Source organism: Schistocerca piceifrons, chromosome 8 (genome assembly GCF_021461385.2).
Source record: "Schistocerca piceifrons isolate TAMUIC-IGC-003096 chromosome 8, iqSchPice1.1, whole genome shotgun sequence".
Lineage (NCBI taxonomy): Eukaryota > Metazoa > Arthropoda > Insecta > Orthoptera > Acrididae > Schistocerca > Schistocerca piceifrons.
In genome coordinates this window covers 469,140,655-469,167,983 of record NC_060145.1, presented here as the reverse complement: position 1 = coordinate 469,167,983, position 27,329 = coordinate 469,140,655, and the positions used below count along the sequence as shown (strand labels likewise).

The window sequence follows — 27,329 nt, the reverse complement described above, 5'->3', positions numbered from 1 at the left end:
ACTGACCTTACGACTTATCTTAGAAGAAAGATTAAGGAAAGGCAAACCTACGTTTCTAGCATTTGTAGACTTAGAGAAAGCTTTTGACAATGTTGACTGGAGTACTCTCTTTCAAATTCTGAAGGTGGCAGGGGTAAAATACAGGGAGCGAAAGGCTATTTACAATTTGTACAGAAACCAGATGGCAGTTATAAGAGTCGAGGGACATGAAAGGGAAGCAGTGGTTGGGAAGGGAGTAAGACAGGGTTGTAGCCTCTCCCCGATGTTGTTCAATCTGTATATTGAGCAAGCAGTAAAGGAAACAAAAGAAAAATTCGGGGTAGGTATTAAAATTCATGGAGAAGAAATAAAAACTTTGAGGTTCGCCGATGACATTGTAATTCTGTCAGAGACAGCAAAGGACTTGGAAGAGCAGTTGAAAGGAATGGACAGTGTCTTGAAAGGAGGATATAAGATGAACATCAACAAAAGCAAAACAAGGATAATGGAATGTAGTCTAATTAAGTCGGGTGATGCTGAGGGAATTAGATTAGGAAATGAGGCACTTAAAGTAGTAAAGGAGTTTTGCTGTTTGGGGAGCAAAATAACTGATGATGGTTGCAGTAGAGAGGATATAAAATGTAGGCTGGCAATGGCAAGGAAAGCGTTTCTGAAGAAGAGAAATTTGTTAACATCCAGTATTGATTTAAGTGTCAGGAAGTCATTTCTGAAAGTATTCGTTTGGAGTGTAGCCATGTATGGAAGTGAAACATGGACGATAAATAGTTTGGACAAGAAGAGAATAGAAGCTTTCGAAATGTGGTGCTACAGAAGAATGCTGAAGATTAGATGGGTAGATCACATAACTAATGAGGAAGTATTGAATAGGATTGGGGAGAAGAGAAGTTTGTGGCACAACTTGACCAGAAGAAGGGATCGGTTGGTAGGACATGTTCTGAGGCATCAAGGGATCACCAATTTAGTATTGGAGGGCAGTGTGGAGGGTAAAAATCGTAGAGGGAGACCAAGAGATGAATACACTAAGCAGATTCAGAAGGATGTAGGTTGCAGTAGGTACTGGGGGATGAAAAAGCTTGCACAGGGTAGAGTAGCATGGAGAGCTGCATCAAACCAGTCTCAGGACTGAAGACCACAACAACAACAACAACAACTGCTTTTTTGTTATGAGCCCTCTCCTACTGCTCTAAAGTTTTTGTGTTCATTTGCGTACCTATCACCAAAACATTTGAAAACGTTTTGAAAAATCTTTTACTTGCGAAACATGCTCCATTGGGGCAGCTTGATAAAGTCAATGGGTGAAAGTATCTTTCGACCAAAAATAACATTGTAAGGGGATAGCCCGATGCTCTGATGGACTTCTGAAACATTCACCCCCGTTATAAAAGGAAGTGGACAGTGTGCTGTGAATTAACATAATAACCTAACATTTTACTTGTAGTTCTGTGAACCTTCTCAGTGCAGTCATTCTCCTGTTGGTGCAATGCACTGGTCTGTAACTTCTTAATATGCAGTAAATGGCACAAATGTTTCATTAGATCGGCAATTTAATTTGTCCCTTCATCAGTTATTATTGTTTCAAGTGTGCCATACTTCAACGACCATTGATTCGCCAATGTGTAAGGCATGGTTTCTGCCTGTTGATTAGGCGCGGATATTGTAGTTATAAAACATGACAAATAATTGATAATTTGAGCACATTCCTGTTTCCCAATGATGTCCAGGCAGATGGCTTGCACACATGAGTCCCAAGCATTTGAAAAGGTATTTCGCCTTCAGGTAGTCATAATGCAATCTTTCAGTGGCTTTGATCTGCTCTTTGGGTGCATGGAATGCAGTTCTTGACATGACACTCAGTATCTTGTTTCTGCATCACATCAGCAGGCCTGCGCTACTTTTCATTCAATTGCCCTACGTCCCAAGTGACCGGACAGACTTGAGTCGTGGTCACGCCTCAGTACTTCAATTAACAACTCAGCTGGTACTACCACTTAACCCACATCTTGTTTGCATATAAAGGAGACTGTTTTCTTTGCCTAACTGAAGCTGCCTTGTGAATCATTGACAATCTGGGTCATGACTGTGTTTGCCTCCAAATGTCAACATCAACTACTGCGCATTCACAACACAAATTTTGCAAGTCAGCAAGTTCGAATTTTTGCGTTATCAGCCCGGATGATGTATCATTTCATAATAAAATTTGCTGAGATGTAAAACCCACCTTGTAGCCATTGAAGTGCTGTACAGTCAGTGACCTATAACCATCTTGAAATGTCTGCCACACAAGTAACGTCTGAAATATTTTATACCGATTGTGAGTGTGAGCATTTCCTTCTCCATTGTTGAATAGTTTTTCTCAGCTGAATTTAATTGCCTAGATGTATATGCTGTGGAATGCTCATGACCGTCAATTTCCTGTCTCAGAATGCAGCCAGGAGCAAAATTGCTTGAATCACAGGATAATGTGAACTGTTTTTGAAAATCAGGGAAAACAAGAACCAGACTTAAAGTGAATAAGTCTTTTAAGTTTTGAAAAGCCGCTTCACAGTTTTCAGACCATTGAAATTCAACCTCCTTTTGCAATAATTGTGTTAGTAGTCTTTCAGCTTCCGTTAAGTGCACAACGAATTTTGCTAGGCGTTCACCAAGTGGAGATACGACTAATTCTTTAAGTGAAGTAGGTGTTGGAAAATTTTTCATAGCTTCCACCAGACAACCTTCAGTGCAAACGCCATTGTGTCAAGTGATGTGCACTAAATAATGAACTTCAGACCAAATGAAATGGCATTTCTCTAAACTAAGTGTCAGTCTTGCTGAACATAATCAGTCAAAAACTTCTCCAAGTATGAAAGATGTTCCGTAATGTCTTTAGCAAATACAGTTACATCATCCGAATATATGAGACATTATTTTGGCTTTAAACCTTGCAGTACTCCATCCAAAAGCCTCTGAAAAGTCTCTGGCGCATTCTTTAGTCTGAAAGGCATGCACTGATTCTAATAAAGTCCAGATAGTTGGGGGAGGGAGGGGGGGGCAGTTTTTGGACAATCTTCAGGTGCCACCTCTAATTGATGATATCCGGACTGTGGCTGCCTTGCAAATCAGTGATGGTCTGAGCCATGACTCTGTGCTTGCCTCTAAATGTCAGTATCAACACCACCTCATTCCACAGAGCGAATTTTGTGACTACTCAGGCTGTACACATTCGCATGTTACTGGCCCACAGTTGTGAAGTACTGACGTTGTCCCAGATAATCTAGGGTATGTAAATCCTGGATTTTCCATTGTTTGATAATCTAGGGTAACATTTATGTCAGACATAGGATACATATCTGAAGTTGTTTTCTCTTTCGAGAAATGGTAGTCGCGACAGAATCTATATCCTTTCCTACAATCTGGTGACTTTTTTGGTACAATGACCACAGATGCCGGTCACGGAATAATACTAGGTTCTATGATGCCATCCCTCAGCTATTGATTAATGAATTATGTCATAACAGGCTACATCATGTGGAACCTGGTATAGTTTCCTATAGATATGTCCTTTGTTCCCTCATGGAATATGGTGCTGCCAAATTGGTGTGGCAGGCAAAGGTCCAGAAGAGTTAAATATATCTATGTATTCCTGTAACAGATTTTCCATGCTCTCCCTCTCTTTTCGTGTAAATGTGCTATTTTTCTCTTCAGTGCATTCAAATTGACAGAGTGACTGGTGCTGCACAGTGGGGTGTGAATTCCCTTTCCAATTCATCCTCATCCACTATTTCTAAGTATGGAAGTTTTGTGACCTCAGGGCTGAAATTATCAGTACTTATTGGTACTACTTTATGTCCTTTAATTTCTCGAATGTAGGACTAGCTACATCGTGCAAACTTAAATTTTATCCATTTCCTCATTTTCTGACAATGGATCAACAGTATGCAATGAATTTAGTGGCATATGAGCTTCCACATCAGTCCAGATCAACGTCTAGTCATACCACAAATTGACTCTAAGGGAACTTGTACACAGTTTATGCAGCTTCTGAGTCAACTTTTGCATGATACGCAGCTAGGAAATCCAACCTGAGTATGACATCGTTGCCACTGGAGACCCTAGGAAGAACATCAACATCCATCCGGAAGTTACAACCCCACTCAGAAACTCTTTACCATTGACCTGAGAGAATCCACATGATCGCCATCTAACCACCTATATTGCATAAAGCCCAGTGTGGTGGACTTAATACAAATTATCCAAGTACCCATACGTGCAAAAGACACCTGAGATGCTCTATCCAACAGAACTTTACCTAACTTATTACTTAAGCACTGAGTCAGAGTGCCCCTTTCTAACCATTACTGGGAGCATTGCTCAGTGGTCACAGCTCCTTCTGTTTTGTTTAACAGTGGGTTATGCTATCTCTTTTGAGGCTGCATCCCATTGTTGTTGTTGTTGTCTTCAGTCCTGAGACTGGTTTGATGCAGCACTCCATACTACTCTATCCTGTGCAAGCTTCTTCATCTCCCAGTACTTACTGCAACCTACATCCTTCTGAATCTGCTTAGTGTATTCATCTCTTGGTCTCCCTCTAGAATTTTTACCCTCCATGCTGCCCTCCGATGCTAAATTTGTGATCCCTTGATGCCTCAGAACATGTCCTACCAACCGGTCCCTTCTTCTCGTCAAGTTGTGCGACAAACTCCTCTTCTCCCTAATTCTATTCAATACCTCCTCATTAGGTATGTGATTACCCATCTAATCTTCAGCATTCTTCTGTAGCACCACATTTCGAAAGCTTCTATTCTCTTCTTGTCCAAACTATTTATCGTCCAATGTTTCACTTCCATACATGGCTACACTCCATATAAATACTTTCAGAAACGACTTCCTGACACTTAAAACTATACTCGATGTTAACAAATTTCTCTTCTTCAGAAACGCTTTCCTTGCCATTGCCAGTCTACATTTTATACCCTCTCTACTTTGACCATTATCAGTTATTTTGCTCCCCAAATAGCAAAACTCATTTACTACTTTAAGTGTCTCATTTCCTAATCTAATTCCCTCAGCATCACCCAACTTAATTCAACTACATTCCATTATCCTCTTTTTGCTTTTGTTGATGTTCATGTTATATCTTCCTTTCAAGACACTGTACATTCCGTTCAACTGCTCTTCCAAGTCCTTTGCTGTCTCTGACAGAATTACAATGTCATCGGCGAACCTCAAAGTTTTTATTTCTTCTCCCTGGATTTTAATACCTACTCAGAATTTTTCTTTTGTTTCCTTTACTGCTTGTTCAATATACAGATTGAATAACATCGGGGAGAGGCTACAACCCTGTCTTACTCCCTTCCCAACCACTGCTTCCCTTTCATGCCCCTCGACTCATAACTGCCATCTGGTTTCTGTACAAATTGTAAATAGCCTTTCCCTCCCTGTGTATTTTACCCCTGCCACCTTCAGAATTTGAAAGAGAGTATGTAGGTTTGCCTTTCCTTAATCTTTCTTCTAAGATAAGTCGTCAGGTCAGTATTGCCTCACATGTTCCAACATTTCTATGGAATCCAAACTGATCTTCCCCAAGGTTGGCTTCTACCAGTTTTTCCATTCGTCTGTAAAGAATTCACGTTAGTATTTTGCAGCTGTGACTTATGAAACTGATAGTTCGATAATTGTCACGTCTGTCTACACCTGCTTTCTTTGGGATTGGAATTATTATATTCTTCTAGAAGCCTGAGAGTATTTCGCATGTCTCGTACATCTTGCTCACCAGATGGTAGAGTTTTGTCAGGACTGGCTCTCCCAAGGCTGTCAGTAGTTCTAATGGAATGTTGTCTACACCCGGGGCCTTGTTTCGACTCAGGTCTTTCAGTGCTCTGTCAAACTCTTCACGCAGTATCGTATCTCCCATTTCATCTTCATCTACATCCTCTTCCATTTCCATAATATTGTCCTCAAGTACATCGCCCTTGTATAGACCCTCTATATACTCCTTCCACCTTTCTGCTTTCCCTTCTTTGCTTAGAACTGAGTTTCCATCTGAGCTCTTGATATTCATACAAGTGGTTCTCTTTTCTCCAAAGGTCTCTTTAATTTTCCTGTAGGCAGTATCTATCTTACCCCTAGTGAGATAAGCCTGTACATCCTTACATTTGTCGTCTAGCCATCCCGGCTTAGCCATTTTGCACTTCCTGTCGATCTCATTTTTGAGACATTTGTATTCCTTTTTGCCTGTTTCAGTTACTGCATTTATATATTTTCTCCTTTCATCAATTAAATTCAATATTTCTTCTGTTACCTAAGGATTTCTACTAGCCCTTGTCCTTTTACCTACTTGATCCTCTGCTGCCTTTTACCTACTTGATCCTCTGCTGCCTTTACTTCATCCCATTCTTCTTCTACTCTATTTCTTTCCCCCATTCCTGTCAATTGTTCGCTTATGCTCTCCCTGAAACTCTGTACAACCTCTGGTTCTTTTAGTTTATCCAGGTCCCATCTCCTTAAATTTCCACCTTTTTGCAGTTTCTTCAGTTTTAATCTACAGTTCATAACCTATAGATTGTGGTCAGAGTCCACATCTGCCCCTGGAAATGTTCAACAATTTAAGACCTGGTTCCTAAATCTCTGTCTTACCATTATATAATCTATCTGATACCTTCTAGTATCTCCAGGATTCTTCCATGTATACAACCTTCTTTTATGGTTCTTGAACCAAGTGTTTGCTGTCATTAAGTTGTGCTCTGTGCAAAATTCTACCAGGCGGCTTCCTCTTTCATTTCGTACCCCCAATCCATATTCACCTACTATGTTTCCTTCTCTCCCTTTTCCTACTCTCGAATTCCAGTCACCCATGACTATTAAATTTTCGTCTCCCTTCACTACCTGAATAATTTCTTTTATCTCATCATACATTTCATCAATTTCTTCATCATCTGCAGAGCTAGTTGGCATATAAACTTGCACTACTGTAGTAGGCGTGGGCTTCGTGTCTATCTTGGCCACAATAATGCATTCACTATGCTGTTTGTAGTAGCTTACCCATTCTCCCATTTTTTTTATTCATTATTAAACCTACTCCTGCATTACCCCTATTTGATTTTGTATTTATAACCCTGTATTCACCTGAGCAAAAGTCTAGTTCCTCCTGCCACCGAACTTCACTAATTCCCACTATATCTAACTTTAACATATCCATTTCCCTTTTTAAATTTTCTAACCTACCTGCCCGATTAAGGGATCTGACATTCCATGGTCCAATCCGTAGAACGCCAGTTTTCTTTCTCCTGATAACGACGTCCTTTTGCGTAGTCCCCGCCCAGAGATCCGAATGGGAGACTATTTTACCTCCGGAATATTTTACCCAAGAGGACACCATCATCATTTATCCATACAGTAAAGCTGCATGCCCTCGGGAAAAATTATGGCTGTAGTTTCCTCTTGCTTTCAGCCGTTCGCAGTACCAGCACAGCAAGGCCGTTTTGGTTAGTGTTACAAGGCCAGATCAGTCAATCATCCAGACTGTTGCCCCTGCAACTACTGAAAAGGCTGCTGCCCCTCTTCAGGAACCACACGGTTGTCTGGCCTCTCAACAGATACCCCTCCGTTGTGGTTGCACTTACGGTACGGCCATCTGTATCGCTGAAGCTCGCAAGCCTCCCCACCAACGGCAAGGTCCATGGTTCATCCCATTCTCTTGTGAATTCTGGGTCCTAAAGTTCCTTTCATATGACATGTGCGACCACCCTGAAACACTTAATGTCCGTGTTAAATACAACCTTCCTTTCTTTTGCTCGCAGTTTCATCTATTTCTGCAAATAATGCTGCAATCGTCACTATTTCATTCAATGTTTTTGGCAACTCCATTTTCATATATTCCAGGAAATATCAACATATAACCCCTCAAGAATGCTGCTTCAGCATCAACATCTACATGATTAGTCAGCAATTCACAATTAAGTGCCTGCAGACGTTTCATCAAATCACCTCTAAGCTACTTATCTACCGTACCAGTCTCGAATAGATTGTGTCAAAAATAAACACTTAAATCTTTCTGTGTGAGCTCTGATTTCTCTTATTTTACTGTGCTGATCATTTCTCCTTATGTAGGTGGGTGCCAACAAAATATTTTCTCACTCTGAGGAGAAAGTTGGTGATTGAAATTTCACGAGAAGGTCCTGCCACAGCGAAAAAGTCTTTGTTTTAATGATGGCCACCCCAATTTGTGTATCGTATATGTGATGCTCTCCTCCTTATTTCTTATAGAACAGCATTGTTTGTTTTATTATTGTTTGTAAGTTCATACATATTAACATTGATTTTACAAAGGCGATCAGCAAACTTTTTCTGACATAATTCGTCGAGTTGTTCATGGTAATACCAGGCCATATTCTTCCTCCTATACCTATCAGTGAGCCCATCCAGAGTGTGTCAAAAGATTAAACCTTCCATAATTGCTCATGGCATATCAAATAAAGTCTAAGATCATCTGTTAGTTTAAGCTTGGCCACGCTTAATAATTGATCTTCACTCCAATCCTCTAAGGAGGCAGCCATATGCAGATTATCCAAGAATACCAATATATTCTTCCCACAGGTAAAGTAGGAAGTTGCCTTTCCCATTTCTCCTACCTTAATTGACTCTGCTCCATTTGTAAGTGTGCTGTGGTCAGTTTGGTGTTGTATTGGGTTTTGCGCTTAAACTTCCTTCGCCGCCCTTTCCATATCCATAATGCTTATTAACCACTAGTTCACATATACACCCAAAACGATGCAAGGTAACAAAGGATAGGTGATAACAAAACAGATCCCAGAAGAATTCTTCAAACTTGGCACTTATTGGCAATGGAGCACAAGATCGCCTGTCGCTGAACCTCAGACGTCTTCCATCTTCAATCTCGGCAGTGTACTGACACCAGTTGTATGAAGCACAGGGTCACTGGTGGTGGACTGCTAGTTGCTGCTGGTGAAGCAGTAGGTCCAACAATTGATGATGGCATTGATGATCTGCAGTGCTACTTAATTATTAATGTATACAATGGATAGCCATCAATTCCACCAGGCCAAATGGCATCGGCATCCGGCTGCTGAGCAGGCACTCATGCTGGCTGCTTAAACTGTGTCACAGAAAGGCCCATAACGCTGGTTCACAGCATGACAAGAAGCGGTGATGGCCGCGTCACCCTTGAGTCCCAGAGCCCAGGAGACCCAAATTATAGCCCCGGTGGTTGGATCAGGCTGGAATGTGATGTCCCCTGTCAGTTGTGCGATGTTGGCATCGTTAGTGTATCACACTGGAGTCTCTCATTACAACCGTATTTGGTAACGTATCGGTGTCTTCCCAAAGGTGACTGGGTGTCTTAACTGGCAGTAAGTCACTTACGATAACCGTTCCGGGTATGCGGTCTGATATAACAACTTACCCTGCAAGGGGACAGGTGGCGTGAAGTGTCTCCATTTCCACATTCCACACTTGGTGTTTTCCTCTGCTCCGACCTCTGCACTGAGTTCTCGGTTTCTACGATATTGTCGCTGCCTGCTTCCACTGAGTTTCATGATGTTCCGTAGCAGTGAGTCTACAGCTGTTGTCACTTTTCCAGTCTTTTGTAAAGTGTTTATGGCTTTTTTTCCCAGTCCCAAAGGATTTTTCCTGTTGATAGATGTTGAAAAATATACTCAAGTGTATTTTCTTTGCCAGTTGTGTAACTGAGGATTTGAATAAGATTTAGTTAACCCTCTAACCAGGGAGAAGACTGTTGTGACCTTAGCAAGTAGGATCATAAAAATTTTTTAAATATAATGTGTTTTAAAAATCCATCAAATTTCACAAGATTATTTCTTCTACAGAATGAAGATAAAAATTTGGTATTGCACATAAGACTACACAAAATTTTTAATTTCAAAGAATTGTCCAATTTTCTGAAGGTACCTGTTTTATGTGCGTGCAGATATGACCTCAGGGAACTTTTGACAATTACAGTCAGGACCAGAGTTTTCATTTATCTTTCACACAGGTTCAGTGTGCCCTCCACTGGACTTAACAACAAATATCCAGATGACATTCGAACTTGTCCCATACTTTTGCAAGCGTGTCTGGAGTTCCTGCTATTGATGTGTTGTGTCACACTTTACTGAAAGTTGTTCGAAGATGTGCACCAAGACAGTCTTTCAGAAAGCCGCACAAAAATAAATCGCATACCATTAGATCCGGCAAACCTGGTGGCCAATGCTGCAATGTGCCCCTTATGCCTTAGGAGGAGCAATTCCAGTGAAAATTGTGATGCTCAATTTATAATTAAATTACACCTGTTGGAACGGAGAATATAATATGCCTTCTGTTTCTATGTTATTGCCATCTCAACTTGAAGCACATTGGCTTATGAATGATTGAGGCACTTTCTTGACAAATTAAAAATCTGCATCGTATCCTTCCTCTCAGAGGTGCTGCTTTTAGTAAGGCTCTGAAATGCACTTGAATAGGTCAGCCTGTGAGAGCATTGTCCATGTAGCACAAGGGTGCAAGTTCAAAGTCAGTCCCAGTACAAGCACTTATATATAAAGAGGGGTTATAATTAAACTTTCGCCACTGCAGAGGTCCCCCAAAAAAACGAGTAATTGTAGGACAATGAAACTTTGTGGAAACATTTGTAAGAACATGTAGAAGACAAACAACGAATACACCATTGAAAGAAACATTTTAATTTCCACATGAGAATATAGCATTTATTAATTGTGTACCCTATTTACGTTTCAGGTTACAAATGTTGTTCAGTGTAGTGACCATCTGCATCCATGACAGCCTGAAACCACACTAGAGATTGCTCTACTGCTGCCCGAAATATCTCGGGTGTGATGTTGGCTACCTCTCTCATTATGCTTATCTTCAATCTTTTAATGTACATCTACATCGATACTCTGGAAGCCACCATAAGGTGCGTGGTGGAGGGTACCGTGTACCACTATTTGTCATTTCCCCTCTTGTTCCACTCGCAAGTAGAGTGAGGGAAAAACGACTGGTTCTTACGATGTATGTTGGCAGCAGAAGAATTGTTCGGGGCAGTCAGCTTCAAGTGCCAGTTCTCTAAATTTTCTCAATAGTGTTTCTTAAAAAGAACCTCACCTTCCCTCTAGGGATTCCCATTTAAGTTCCCAAAGCATCTCTGTAATACTTACACATTGTTCAAACTTATGAGTAACGAATCTAGCAGTCTGCTCTGAATTGCTTTGATGCCTTCCTGCAATCCAAGCTGGTATGGATCCCAAACACTCAAGCAGTACTCAAGAATAGGTTGCACCAGCATCCTATATGCGGTCCCCTTTACATGTGAAAAACTGTTTCCTGAAATTCTCCCAAAAAACCGAAGTCGATCATTTACCTTCCCTACCACAGTTTCCACAAGCGTGTTCCACTTCATATCACTTCACAGTGCTATGCCCAGATATTTAAACAACATGGCTAGTGTCAAGCAGGACACTAGCAATACTGTATCCAAACATTACAAGTTTCTTCTTCCTACTCACCTGCATTAACTTACATTTTCCCACATTTAGGGCTATCTGCTATTCATCATACCAACTGGAAATTTTGTCTAAGTCCTCTTGTATCTTCCTACAATCACTCAACTTTGACACCTTACTGTACACCATGGCATCATCAGCAAACAGCTGCAGATTGCTGCCCACCCTGTCCGCCAAATCATTTGTATATAGAGGGCAAAAGTAGTCCTGTCACACTTCCCTGGGACACTCTGATGAACACTCGCCATCAAGGACAACATACTGGGTTCTATTATTTAAGACGTCTTCGAGCCACTCACGTATATGAGAACTTATTCCGTATGCTCGTACTTTTGTGAACACCCTGCAATGGGTCACCATGTCAAATGCTTTCCGGAAATCTAAAAATATGGAATCTGCCTGGTGTCCTTCATCCATAGTTCTCAGTATATTACGTGAGAAAAGGGCAAGCTGCATTTCGCACGAGCAATGCTTTCTAAAACCGTGCTGATTCGTAGACATAAGCTTCTTAACTTCAAGAAAGTTTATTATATTCAAACTGAGAATATGTCCCAATGATAAACTCTGTCCTTAAGGTAATCCCCCAGCCAGAAATCACACAGGTTCAAATCTGATGATCTTGATCGCCACACAGTTTGGAATGATCAGCAAGTGATTTAGTTTTCTCCAAATGTGTTACAGTGTAATCCAGTTACCTCCCAAGCTCTGAGAGGAGGAGTTCCATCATCCATAAAAACAGTTGGGTCCAAAACACCTCTCTGCTCAAGAGCAGGGATTACATGTTGGTGAAGGAGATCACAGTAACGTGTGCCGTTCATATGGCGTATCCTTGATCCTTGGGTTCAGAGTTCCCCCTATGTCACTGTGCCAGTAGCATTGCTTAGCAGCAAGTCATGACACCTACACTATTAACAACACAAATCCTGCAGTGCACAGTCTGAATGTTATTCCTGTGAGGTTAGGTATCTGTATGATAAATAGTTTGCCTCTACACCGGTTCAAGTATGGAAAGCGTAGTTATAACCACCCTGCAGTTTCTTTACTGTGTGTTCTTCATTTGAAAGTGACAAATTCATTCTGGAAACAGCTTTTATCTATTAGTAGCATACTGTAGACCCCATCCCTTTCCGTGCCCATTTCCCATCTGCAGCTGCTGCTGTTGTTCGAATGTTATTTTCATTCTGGTAATTTGTATTTTAAGTTGAGTTGTGTTTGCCTTCAATAAAACTTTCCTAGGTTGTTGACCGCACTGTCATTTTAGCCACTATTGTAAATGGTCAAAACATTGAACTATACATAACATGATTATGTGGTCACATCTCTGGAACAATTTTACTGAAGATGACAATGACCATGGAAGTCTACATATGCACAGGACATCAACACATCATGAAACAAATAAAATCCGTATTTCTCATTTGAAAATCTCATAAATAAAAGATCAAAAACGTTTACAACTAGCATACTCTTCAAAATAAAAATGTTTTCCTACTTGTTTTTCTCAAAACCAACTATCTTCATCTTAATATGAACTCTCCAAAGGAAGTACAGTGGATTGAAATCCATCTTTCATATTCGTGAAGGGATCTAACATTATCTAATTTCTCATCTCTTTTCGAATTTTGTGAGTTCAGATGAATGTTGTTTTGTCTTTTGTGCTAGCATGGAAAGAATTTATTGAAGGCCAAAATATCACGTAATAGTCCGTCAAATTCATATTTTCCATAAAAGTAAGAATGCAGCAATTTTTCCAATGTAGAAATTCCATCATCCACTTTGTGCCCCCCTTTTGCTTATAAAGGGAAATCTATGCACATCATCCTTTCACATCTCTGTTTATATTTTGCTCCTTTCTACATATTTATATTGTAGTAATTTATACGTTTATTATTTCTTCTCTGTCTAAGAGGCAAGCCATATTTTTAATATTTATGACATGTGACTGTTTCAGATAAATCATAGCCTACAGTATGGGTCTCCATCACATCAGCGATCTGCTTATTTAAAAATATTCCAAGGTGAAGAAATGTTGTGACATTCAAAGGCTTCATTTCTTGAATCCAGGAATGTGATAATATTGTGATATGAGTGCCTAAGCTAAATTGTATGTTGTAAATGAAATCTTATTTTTGTAAATAAAGTGAATAATTAATCTGAAGTAACTTTAATATTGTGGTACATTTTAGAATCGATACAGAGTTCTCGACTATGTATGTCATTTGAGACTACTATTATTCACATTGATAACCTTTAATTTTACTCTGAATTATAATCTGCTGCAACCAGTTACATATAAAGAGTTATAAAATCTCGTGCTACTTCTTATTGTATACATTAATTGTTCATTATTTCACAAACAAAAGGTTAATTACATCCACAGACATGTAGAACACAGTCCAGGATGGATATATTGATTTTGCGTAACTGACTTACACAACTATACGCTAACAGCAAAAGTAACAAGGAAAAATGTTAATTCATACAGGGATCTTTTTTGAACTTAAGAGAAATATATTGTAGGACAATAAAAAATATGTTAAAAAAATTTTCTTTCGCGGGACAATGAAGCACTCTAGTGACTTGTAATTGGCAATACTGTATCTGTCAGTCTCTTGGGTAATCACATCATTGGGTGTTTTTTAATTGAGAGAAAGCTAACCCTGTGCATGGTGATTTTTTGCAGTGGCCACTGACAGAAGCAAGAGAGCAATGTGAATTTTTGCATGAAAGCGAGGAAAAACTTAATGGAAACATTTGAACTTTTAAAGGAATCTCATGTAGTTCCAATTGAAAAAAAAGGACCACTGTAGACGAAATGGCAGAGAAATCGGATCATGTGCAATAGCATCATAAAAACCACACCAGGACGTGATGTCAGAGAGACTAAGTGGGCCATTGATTCACTAAATGCAAGATATCAATGCTCACTCTGTATTCACCTAAGCCCCACATGCTAAGGATAGCTTGCTTTACAACACATATTATGGACCTAATTGACTACCCAAATTGCAGTGACAGCGTATGTATGCCAATAAATATGCGGCACAGGGGTTATAAATCGTCTAATAATGTGCTTATAAGGGCTCACTATCTACCATTCAGTCTAACTAAAAATGGAAGACTAATTTTGCCAACAAGGTTGTTTTTTTTTTTTTTTGTAAAGCCACTCAGGTTGATCTTTTGAAACTTGTATGTTTTGGAACAAAAATTAAAACCACAAAATTATCTTCTGTGAGCATATGGAATCACATTCAAAGAGACTGCTCTCACATCTGTTGCTCATGACATAATGCATAGAAGAGTGTTAAGCTCAAGGTGCAGCGTTCAAAGCTGTGCGTTTTCCCTTTTTTTCTATGTACAAATTTACTAGGAAGAAAAAGACGGCAATATTTCAATGTTTTCCCAAATTATGAAATTGAGTGAGAGAGAAATAAAATAGCTGCCCTTGCTGCATATCGACTTGTTTACCCAAATTATGAAACTGAGTGAGAGAGAAATGAAATAGCTGCCTTTGCTGCATATCAACTTCACTATAATTCCATAGCTGTCAACTATTATGGATTGTCGATAATTATTATGGATTTATCACATTCATTACATAGTTACAGAGAGGTACTGAAAAATTATGGAAATGGACATTATTGAATTCATGTTTTTAAAAAAAATTGGAAAAGATACTGTTTGTTTTCCGCCAGTCATATGCTACTAAAATGCTTTATAGATTGTAATGTTTTCTTTGCAGTGTACGTAGTAAACATGTCTATGAATGATTTTGACATACAAGTCTAGAGTGACAGCCATCTAGTGGTGGAACTAAGAAAATTGGTGGACACATCATCCGCCCCCGGAAGTTGTAACCATCTGTGATTCTTTACATGTGTACTTGGCAATGATAATGTGCGCATGCGTCCAGTACATAATTCCGTAAAAGAACAAAAATTATGTAATTAACAAAAAATTATGTAAAAACAATTAATAAATAGGAACCCTGAGCTCTCTTACATTTTTAATTTGAATGGGTGACTATAAAAAATCAGACAGTCCCTTTCGAATTTTATGTAGTAGTTCCAGTGATCTGGGTATTTCCGTCTAGTGTGCAGGCATAGAAACGCGTCAGGACTGTACTGTGTGAATTGTGTATGAACTGTGTATAGACGGCTGATATTTTCGGTAATTGTTGCAGTGTGCTCAGTGCTAATATTCATCCATTTAGAATTCAAAAACACTGTGTTTGCTGCTAAGGAAAGTTTTAGTTGTTTTTAAAAATTCAAGGAATTAGACTTCTTTTTCCTTCAGCAACTGTTAACAATGTCTTTAAGGAAAAGCATGACAAAAATGATAATGAACAATTAAACAGTGTGAAAAAATTTTGGAAATAGTATAGTAAAGAATGGCTAATCCAAATAAATCAGGCCAAAATGTGTTTTATGCAGTGTGTTCACGAAACGTTTCTATAAAGTATGTTGGTCTTGATGATTGCTGCTGTCGTCATGTTCTGCCTAAATAAAACACATGTAGACCTAACAGATCTGAAGACTTCATATTTATCGTCATCATTTGGAATAAAACCTTATGGGGAAGACCGTCACCAATGCACAAATGGTTTTTAGTTCATTTATTGTTGAACATGACCTGCCATTTTGTGTGCAATCATGCTTCACAGCTGTTCAAAAAATGTTTCCTGATTTTCAGATTGCTAAAAAATACAGTTGTGGAAGAACTAAAACAACTGCAGTTCTACAGTCGTTATCATCTAGAACACAGAATGATGTAGTAGAAAACTTAAAAGAATCACCTTTTCTCTCGCAGCTTATGATAGCACAGACATTAAAGATGTGAAACTATATCCAATTGTTGTTACATACTTCGATGTTAAACAGGGAAAGATGTGCACCACAATACTAACCTTGCTGGAATCAAGTTTAAATAATGGTGAAGGAATTTTTAATCTCTTGAGTGTGGACTGCTAAGAAAAGGAATTCCCTGGAAAAATTGCATTTCATTTGCATGTGTAATACAAATAAAGTGGTGGGACATATAAAAGGAGTTGTTGCTTTTTTGAAGAAAGGTCAACCACACATAATAATTCAATCTTGTTCCTGCCACTTGCTTCATTTAGCTGCACAAAAGGGCGTAAAAATGTACAGTATTTTGACACTGAAGAATTAGTAATGGACATTTTCTACTTTCTCCTACAGAGTTCAAAAAGACAGTCTACTTAGTCAAAATATATATGGGACTAAAACCCATAAAATACCAAAGTATGTTTGTACAACTCCAATCAGTAGGAAGAGTAATTGAGCAGTGGGAACCTCTTGTAAAGTTTTACAATGAGGAAGCTCCAAAAAATTTAAACAACTCTCACTTATCTAGAGTGTGCCCTATTCTAAATGATCCAGTAACTAAGACATATCTTCTTTTCTTGCATAACACCATTTTGTTATTTAGCAGAGCAAATGTATTCCTTCCGAAAGAAGAGCCAGTAATTCACAGACTTAGTAGCATGCAAAAAAACTTATTTACACATTTGATTGTGAGATTTATCAATCCTTCTGCAGTACCTACTTCTGGTAGTCTGCTGGAATTGAATTTCAAAAAACTAAATATCACAAAGGGGATGAAGATACTGTCACTCGTGTAGGCACTAGAAGCTTCATTTGTCCGCTATAGTCGCTACTACTGGTATTTAGCAACTTTATGGCACAGTTATCAATTATTTGTTCAAATTCAAGCAATTCCTTAAGAACTAGTTCACAAATTTTTATTCAGGGACTAGCACAGGCACACAAAGCGAACATAAACTCAAGACAAAATTGTTCATGTCGTGGTGAGATTTGAACCCACAACCCCTGAGGAAGCATCTCTGTCTTGGCCTATGTGGCCTCATTTACTTCCTCCCTAGACATTAGCATAAGAGTGGCAAGCAGAAATAAAATCACAGTCAGTCAGTTTCTGTGGCTCACTAGCAGTGTTCAGTTCGAGATAGTCATTGCTCTGATTGAAGAAGACAAGTTTTTGATTAAGAGATCCTGTCAGGGTGTATGGTGTGCCATCCACTACTGTAAAGAGATGGTGGAAGAATTATGTTGAAAGAGGCATGACCAACAGAATTCCTGGTGCAGGCAAGAAGAGACTGGATGCACAGCAGGACGACACAGAGCTTGTTACTAAGAGCCAATTGCTTCCCTTCCTAGGTGTGAAGCAGTTGTGGTGAGAGACCAACTTCGCCAGTTCCACTGATACAGTTTGCTGAGGGGTGAGGGAAGATCCACTGTAAAACAGGGACTCGGTAAAGAAAATGTGTTATACCAGCTGGCATTCACAGAGCTCCATCTGAAGGCGGCATGGGAAAACATAATTTTTCATGGGTGAGAAGGTGTTTCCCATGAGCAATAATGGTCCAAGAATGGCTTAATGGCCACAAGGGACAAGATATTGTGGAGAATGTGTAGCAATGACAAGAAGTGGGCAGCTATCAGTTTCCCACCCAAAACAGTAATAAACACTAATGTATAGTATTAATAACGCCTTCAAGATAGCTCTTCAGCACATTTAATGTGAGCAAGTATTAGTGTTCACCAGGTCTCTTTTAACTGAAAAACTTAGTTAAACAACTAATCCAAAACCAGAATGAGCAGTAACATGAAAATTAGCAACCTCTCAAGTGACATTGTCATGGACATACACGAAAAAGTCAATGGGAAATTGAAAACATGAAACAGAAACTTTCTTTGCTTAACCCCCACCTGATATAGAAATATGAACAAAACACAAAAGCCATCAAACATAATTTTATTTTCCCACTTTAAAGACCCTAATAACAAAAATCAGCTCCCATAGCTAGTTATTTGCTATACCAGTCTCCACTTAACTCCGAACTAGAATACAGGAATGTCATCAAAACTGTGAGAAAAAAATCTCAAGACCAATATTCAAAGCAAGAAACATTCAACAGCCAAAGGAAATCAAGCACATCACTTCTCACAGAAATAATGTAGTCCATTCTCCTTTTAAGAAGCTGCCAACCGCTAGTGATTTTCACAATGTGCTGCCTTCAGTTAACACCACCACCTTCTATGTCTCTACTTTCCCCTTCTCTGCTTTCAACTACAAAACTGCCAACTAACAGTCGCTACTGGGAGCTGTTGCTGTAGTGTCTCGAACTTCTACACTCAATCAAAACACACTTGGGCGCAGAGACATAACACATCTTTATTTTTCTGTCACCAAGTCATCATCCACTCACTCTCACTGACAGAAAATTGAGCAGAAAAACAAGAAAAAAAAATGCTCTCAGTGCTCTAATATGTTGTCCAGATCCCCCATCAATCATACATCCTGGCACGGAATCAATGAAGCACTGGATGTAACTGCCAGAAGAGGCAACTTCTTTCCAGGCTTCAAGTATGCAGTCCCAAAGGGTGTTAGTTATAACTGGTTGGTTTTGTGGCCATTTCTCTTGACAGTGTTCGTGCTACCTCCGCCCACATAGCAGCAGCTTGTGGTGGCCAATCCATAATGTTAACGTCCATGTTGGACAGCTGCTGCTGAATGAATGCTGACTTATGCACAGGCGAATGGTCTTCCTGTAGCATGAATTCTCCTCTACTATATACCATTCACACTGAAGGCAGCATCCCAGTCCTCAATATGTGGATGTACTGCTTGCTGTTAAGGGTTCCCTCAATTCTATCAAGCATTCCTGCTCCTCTCACAGAAATCCAATCCCTGCAGGAAACCGATAGCAGACCACTTCTTGCAATCGCTACATATTCTTCGCAATGTCTTGTGCCTTGCGATTGGTGAACTATTCTTGAGCCATCATTGCTCGTGGAAAACACCTTCTCATCTGTGAAAACTATGTTTTCTCATATTGCATTCAGATGAAGCCCTGCAAACACTTCACTGTGTTCCTGTTTTACAGCAGATCTTCGTGCATGCTGTCCAGCTTCCCACACCCCTCAGCGAACTGTGTCACAGGAACTGGAGAGGTTGGTGTCTCGCCACAATTGCTTCATGATTAGGAAGGGAAGCTGTCAGCTCTTACACACACACTCGTGTGTCCTCCTGCTGTGTGCCCAGTCTCTTCAGTACCTGAGCCAGGAATTATGCTGGTAGTGCCTCTTTCAATGTAATTCTTCCACTATGTCTTTGCAGTATTGGATGGCATGCCATACATTCTGCTGGCATATCTAACCGTAAACTTGCCTTTTTTGCAGCAACAACTCTGTATCGAACACAACTGACTGTCTGCAATGTTGTATCTGCTTGCCACTCTTATGTTGATGTCTAGGGAAGAAGTAAACATGCTGCTATCAAAAGAAGCAGTAGTGGTGACAGACTTGCCACTTTCAGTGTTCCAATACACCTGCGTGGCTGCAGCCCATGGAGGCCACATAGGCCACTTTTTCAGAGATTGAAGGTTCAAATCCCACCATTGACATGGACAATTTTGTCTTGAGTTCATGTTCATCTATGCGTGTTTGTGTTGGACCCTGAATAAAAATTTTTGAACTAGTTGTTAAGGGACTTTTTAATAACACGTGTGTCCAACATAATTTTGTTAAGCAAAAGGAAAAAGAATCAAGTGTACTGGAAATACCTACAGTAGACATATATGTAATGTATGTCAGGCTGCTGTTGTTGGTTTGTAGTGAATATCACGCGTTTATTGGATCCAGAGATCGAGTTTAGGGATAGACTTGGCATTCCGAGGTTCCATCCATCACACAGATCGATATTGAATTGACAGTTCCCAATACACAACTTCAATACCCATAGTCATCCTTGTGAATTTGTGTGAATTATATTGTAAACCCTGTGAAGAAATTGGAGACTTTTTTTGCCAATGAAAACTAAACTTGGTACTAACATGTAAGAGGAATCCATTCCTAATTATGATTTTCCTGGAATTAATGTGCAACATAGTCACAACAGTACCTCCAGTGCAAGTGTGAGCTGGATCTTATCACTAGAAAAACTAGCACAAGCAAAATGAATTTCACGAGATGATCAATCTTGACAGATGTCTTTCTATAAGATGCTGGCTTAATCCTCTCCACCTTGTTCCAAAGAAAGATGAAACCTGGCATCCCTGTGGAGATGTAGAGCTTTAAATGTTGTTACAGTGCCAAACAGCTCTCCAACACCATATTTACAAGATTTCAACTGTCAACTCTCCAACAGAAAGATAACATATAAAACTGACTTTATACAAGCTTATCAACACATTACTGTTGCGCCAGAAGATGTGCCTAAAACACCTGTTGTCACACCATTTGGAATTTTTGAATGTTGATGCCATTTAGTCTAAGCAATGCAACACAGAATTATAGCGATTTATTCATAGCATCTTGAATGATTTGCCTTTTGTGTATTACTATTTAGGTGATATTTTTATTGCTTCAGCATCAGATGAAGAACATATAACGCCCTCTGCAACAGCTTCTTCAATGGCTAGATAAATATCATCATAACATTAATGTGGAAAAATGCATTTTTCGAGAAAAAAGATGTATCATTCTTGGGTTAGCATATGGCACATCAAGGAATTTCACCATTAGATGAGAAAGTGAAAATAATCTGTGACTTCCGTCATCCTAAAACAGTAGTTAAAGAATGTTGTTCTTAGGAAGGTAAATTTCTGAATATGTATGCTACCCCATACTGCACAAATCCAATGACCTTTGTCATCTTGTGCAGATATAACAAGAGGGAGATTAGTCACTATTACATGGACTGGTGAAGTGGATAAATTATTCAGGAAGTTAACTAGCTCAGCTTGCTCATCTCTCAATAGATTTTTCCTGTAGTTTTGATAGCTGATGCTTCGGTCTATGCTATAGGTGCGTCTTTATACCAGCTGCTAGAAGGAATATCTGAACCATGTGCGTTTTTCCCCAGATCTCTCAATAACACATAACACAATTATAGTACCTACAACCGTGAATTATTGGTAGCATATTTGGCAGTAAAACATTTTCATTATCTTTTGGCAGGCATAGAATTCACGGTATTCATGGACTACAAGCCACTAACATTTGCCTTTAAACAGCACCCAGAGAAAGAAAAAACCCATGCAATTGCGGCATCTGTAATTTCTGTCGGTACACCACAGATTTCAATACCTTCCCGGAGGATAGAACATTCCTGCTGATACATGTTACAGAGTTGCTAACATCATGTTACCACCCAGCATTTCAGATAAAGATATTGCAAAGAGACACAAAGTGAGGTCCCAGAACTGGCCAAAGTGAAGAATTCAGACTCTGGTTCCTTAGTGTTTGTAACAATACTGTTATCTGATGGATCAGAGAGCCTTTGTGACAATTATAAAGGTAAACACAAGCCATATGTTCCTCCATCTTGTTGACAAGTCTTCCATGCACTATGGGACTCGGTTCACCATGGCATCAAAGCTCAATAGACTTGTTTTGACAGCCTTCATTTGGCCTTCACTGAAACAAGACATAAAGCTGTTGGTAAAAAAATGTTTGCTATAAACAAGGAAAAATTTCAAAACATATAACCAATGCTTGTGGAGCTTTCTGTTAAGTTGACATTGCTTCTCGCATACACATACTGAAGTAGGGAACCATTACCTTGCTCTCAAGGATTCACGTCCTTCTTAACAATGATCGACAGGTTTACACATTGGCCAGAGGACACCTCTGCATAAAATGTAGCAAGCATTTCATTATCAAGTACTGCCCGTTTTTGAATCCCAAAACTTGTCACCACCAACAGATGATGGCTGTCTAAGTGTCAAGCGTTCACTCGCCTAACAAAGACCCTAGGTATACACCACATTAATACCACTGCTTACCATCCAGCATCGAAAGGCATCACAGGGTCAAGCCAGTATTAAGAGCATTACTTTCAAATGACTGGGTTGACACCAACAATTTTAATGGGCCCCCATACTTACATAATTTTACAATGTAACACTGCCAGTGCATAAATGACTTAGGGCAATATAACTAGGCTTCCAGTCAATTCCTTTGATCCTACAATAGTGTGACATTCCAACACTAAGTTTCAACTTGAAGCAGCACACGGTGTCACTTAAACCAGTTAATGTTCGACATCATGCCACAACATCTGTCTTCATCTGCCTGAACTTGTGACCCTTTCACATGTATTTGTAAGAAACGATGTACAGAGAAACTCTCTAGAACCTACCTACGATGGACCATATCTAGTACATTCACGCTCTAAAAACACTTTGTTACTGAAACATCTCATTGTCCAGTGACAGACTCAAGCCAGTCTTCCTGCTGAAGAATATGGATTCCTGATGGCCCATGTAAGCTCCATGTAAACAACCAGCTCCAGTCACCCAAACTCCAGTGTGTTATCAGCCAACCCAATGATCTACATGTTCTGGATGTACAATGCCCTTCCCAAAAAAATACTTCAATGTTATCACTTGGGAGGCAGTAATATGGAGCTGTAAGGGACATCATAAAATGTAAACTCTGTAATAAAATTTAAAGACACATTGGAGTAAGTAATCTTTTGTTTAGCTGTTTATTGTTTCCACTGCAACTGATATTAAAAGAAGATATACGTGTGCATTCATGGTAGCTTCTTTTGTGTGATGCAGAATAAATAATTTTCATTAGAACCCACAATGTCAGCAATAAGAGGGCTAAAGGTAGGGTCATAACTATTATAACCCACGAATACAATTTCCTCCCCCATGCAAACATCATGGAACATGTATAGAGTGAAACAAAGCCAAGGACATAGCAAATATTTTGTCAAAAAAGTGTGTGTGTGTGTGTGTGTGTGTGGGGGGGGGGGGGGGTCCGATCTGTTTAAAGACGACATTTATTCTGAAAACACCTTTACTTATTTATTTTTTAATTTTATGTATATAATTTTCTCTTTTGAGGGCTTCATACAAACTGTATTTGGTCTATAAAATTAAGCAAGAAAAGCTTTTCTTAAAGTAGTGTAAATATACTCTAAGAGTATGTAAGAAATACTTAAATGCACAGTTAAAACTCTCTTTATGTGGCAATGTGATACCTTTATTGCCAAACAAATGTAATGTTTTGTCTCATTGGTATTAAAACACAGGACAGTCTCCTAATATAAGGTTCACTATTACTTCCCAGAATCCCAGAAGCAGTGTGCTAACAGGTGTGGCTACCCTTGCATGTTGGATAAAATTTCAGTCATTTAAAACAGATCAATACCATTTCTGACATCTCATTGCAAAACCTCAGGGATTTTTCACATCCATTTGAATATTTTGAACTTATAGGAGGTAAATTCATTTATATTGCGTATTCTAATTTTTATACTTAGTGTGACATATTTTAAACTTTAATCCTGCATGTTAATCATATTTTGCTGCCTTTAGTGCATAATATTATACTATGTGCACAGCAGTGCATGTCCTCTATTTTGCTCAGTGAAATGTGAAATTTCCATAATGAATGATAAACCCTTTTTTTCAACAATGATTTCAGTGTTCTCAATAAGCGGAGATATAATCTTGTTTCTTTGTTGTGCTGTATTTTGGCAAACGACTAATCTTCCTTCACCCTCCAATGTTATTTTATACTTTTTTCCTTTCAGTCTCAATTTGCGCCAAGGAAGTGATCAGGAAACAATGAACGTCAATGATTATTATCGACAGGGTTGTTGGAATAAACAGATGTTCAACTGAGAAGCTAGAACAATTTTTGGTGTTGAAAATCCAAAGAATCTGGAATTACATTTACACTTTCCCAAATTTCCTGAGTTATGTATTCTTGCGATAGAGAAAGATCATTTTCTGCAGATAAATGCATCAGCCTAAATGAGGAGAATTTGGATTATTATTTACGAGCAGAGAAATGCCCCTATCAAAGCACAAAAACAATGCAAATATGCTCCCTTAAAAAAAAGAGAGAGAGAGAGACTGAAAAGAGGGGTACCAGCTGCCTCTTTCTACCTTCCTCAGCGTCTTTAAAATTTTCCCAAACATTTTGGCATGCAAACATACTCACACTATTTTTAACGTGCAACTCCCTCTCACTCCCACAAGCTCCTCTAACTGTAACTCGCCCACACTCACTAGTACATTGCTCAACTATCGCTCACACCCATCCACTCTCACTACCTATCGTCACTCACTCATTCATTCATTCAGCCCAACTCATTGTCAGCATCTCTCCGTGCCTCTCTCACTGCCACTGTCTCCCTCTTGCTTTCTCTTACTGCTGTCATCTCATTTGTTCCTTCCCACTGCCACTGCCCTTCTTACTGTCATTATCTCTCTCTTCCTCATTGTCATTTTCATGGACTCTTTCTCTCATTACGATTGTATCTCATCCATTACCACTTTCTCCGTCTCTCTATTCCGCTCCCACTGGCATTGCCTCGTTCACTCTTTTTCCAGCACTGTTACGTCACTGAGAACTATGTTCCACTCCACTGTGTGTGTGTGTGTGTGTGTGTGTGTTTGTTTCTCACACTGACATCATCTCCTTCACTCTTTCTATACCACATACAACCACTGTCCACTGTCATCCAGTATTTATTACTTGTCCGTCTCTCTCCCCTTGCGACTGTCTCCTCTACTCTCAGAATAAAAAATGTGAATGTGTTCGAATACCAAACTTTTTGGAAGAATTTTAAAGGTGCTGAGGAAGGCAGAACGAGGCAGCTGGTGCCCCAACTTTTCAGAGCATATTCGCCTTTTCTGTGCTCTGTAGAAAAATTTTTCAGCTGGTTTCCTTCTTTTCCCTGCTACAGCAGGGCATGTCGCTCATATGAAAAGAACAGTGTTGGTCAGCAAAATTTTGATAGTTTACTTACGTGAAATTGAAATAACAACTAATTTTACAACTCAGACCAGATTATTTTATGTGCACAAAAATTTAATATGTGCCTCAATACTACAACATGACGTTCCCAAAACCATTCTGATGATAATAGAGACACTTTACAGCATATTTCTTCATGCTATGTTACTTTATAAACAACATTTCACCTCACACCAGATTTTATGTATGCCTTTTATGTCTAAAAGTATGGTAACTTTGAATTCCTGTATCTTGGAAACCAATAAATACACTCCTGGAAATGGAAAAAAGAACACATTGACACCGGTGTGTCAGACCCACCATACTTGCTCCGGACACTGCGAGAGGGCTGTACAAGCAATGATCACACCCACGGCACAGCGGACACACCAGGAACCGCGGTGTTGGCCGTCGAATGGCGCTAGCTGCGCAGCATTTGTGCACCGCCGCCGTCAGTGTCAGCCAGTTTACCGTGGCATACGGAGCTCCATCGCAGTCTTTAACACTGGTAGCATGCCGCGACAGCGTGGACGTGAACCGTATGTGCAGTTGACGGACTTTGAGCGAGGGCGTATAGTGGGCATGCCGGAGGCCGGGTGGACGTACCGCCGAATTGCTCAACACGTGGGGCGTGAGGTCTCCACAGTACATCGATGTTGTCGCCAGTGGTCGGCGGAAGGTGCACGTGCCCGTCGACCTGGGACCCGAGCGCAGCGACGCACGCCAAGACCGTAGGATCCTATGCAGTGCCGTAGGGGACCGCACCGCCACTTCCCAGCAAATTAGGGACACTGTTGCTCCTGGGGTATCGGCGAGGACCATTCGCAACCGTCTCCATGAAGCTGGGCTACGGTCCCGCACACCGTTAAGCCGTCTTCCGCTCACGCCCCAACATCGTGCAGCCCGCCTCCAGTGGTGCGCGACAGGCGTGAATGGAGGGACGAATGGAGACGTGTCGTCTTCAGCGATGAGAGTCGCTTCTGCCTTGGTGCCAATGATGGTCGTATGCGTGTTTGGCGCCGTGCAGGTGAGCGCCACAATCAGGACTGCATACGACCGAGGCACACAGGGCCAACACCCGGCATCATGGTGTGGGGAGCGATCTCCTACACTGGCCGTACACCACTGGTGATCGTCGAGGGGACACTGAATAGTGCACGGTACATCCAAACCGTCATCGAACCCATCGTTCTACCATTCCTAGACCGGCAAGGGAACTTGCTGTTCCAACAGGACAATGCACGTCCGCATGTATCCCGTGCCACCCAACGTGCTCTAGAAGGTGTAAGTCAACTACCCTGGCCAGCAAGATCTCCGGATCTGTCCCCCATTGAGCATGTTTGGGACTGGATGAAGCGTCGTCTCACGCGGTCTGCACGTCCAGCACGAACGCTGGCCGAGAGGCGCTGACTGAGGCACCAGGTGGAAATGGCATGGCAAGCCGTTCCACAGGACTACATCCAGCATCTCTACGATCGTCTCCATGGGAGAATAGCAGGCTGCACTGCTGCAAAAGGTGGATATACACTGTACTAGTGCCGACATTGTGCATGCTCTGTTGCCTGTGTCTATGTGCCTGTGGTTCTGTCAGTGTGATCATGTGATGTATCTGACCCCAGGAATGTGTCAATAAAGTTTCCCCTTGCTGGGACAATGAATTCACGGTGTTCTTATTTCAATTTCCAGGAGTGTATATCAACAAAATTGTCAAGCTTGCTTGACATCAGGATCTTCTGAATGTATCCTAAAAATTCCAGCCATTTGCTGTGCACAGCCACCTTCAAATCCAGCACTCAATTTTGCTATTAAAATGTTAAAAGCTCTTTTTTGGTTTTTTTTAAGAAACTGCACATGAACTAATGGTGCCTCCCTAAGCCCCTTACGGCCCAATGTAGACCACATAAAATGCAAAAAGAATGCAATGTGCCCTATTTGCTTAAGTAGGTGTGTGTAATATCCTTATTTTGTCCCCGTACTGTAAGATAGTGACACTAAGACAATCCTTCTGTTGGGTATGCAAATGGTCTGTAGTCCA

The 27,329-nt window shown here is 40.2% G+C and overlaps 1 protein-coding gene across 1 annotated transcript in view; it reads left to right on the top strand.

Annotated features, from left to right (window-relative positions):
- The window catches only part of LOC124711407 (fas-associated death domain protein), a 55,796-nt gene extending 42,143 nt beyond the window's left edge, over positions 1–13,653 (top strand). The window contains exon 5 of the mRNA XM_047241466.1: positions 13,447–13,653. The gene's annotated coding sequence lies outside the window, so the exon portion shown is untranslated. The remainder of the gene's footprint in view (positions 1–13,446) is intronic.
- The last annotated feature ends 13,676 nt before the right edge of the window (positions 13,654–27,329 follow it).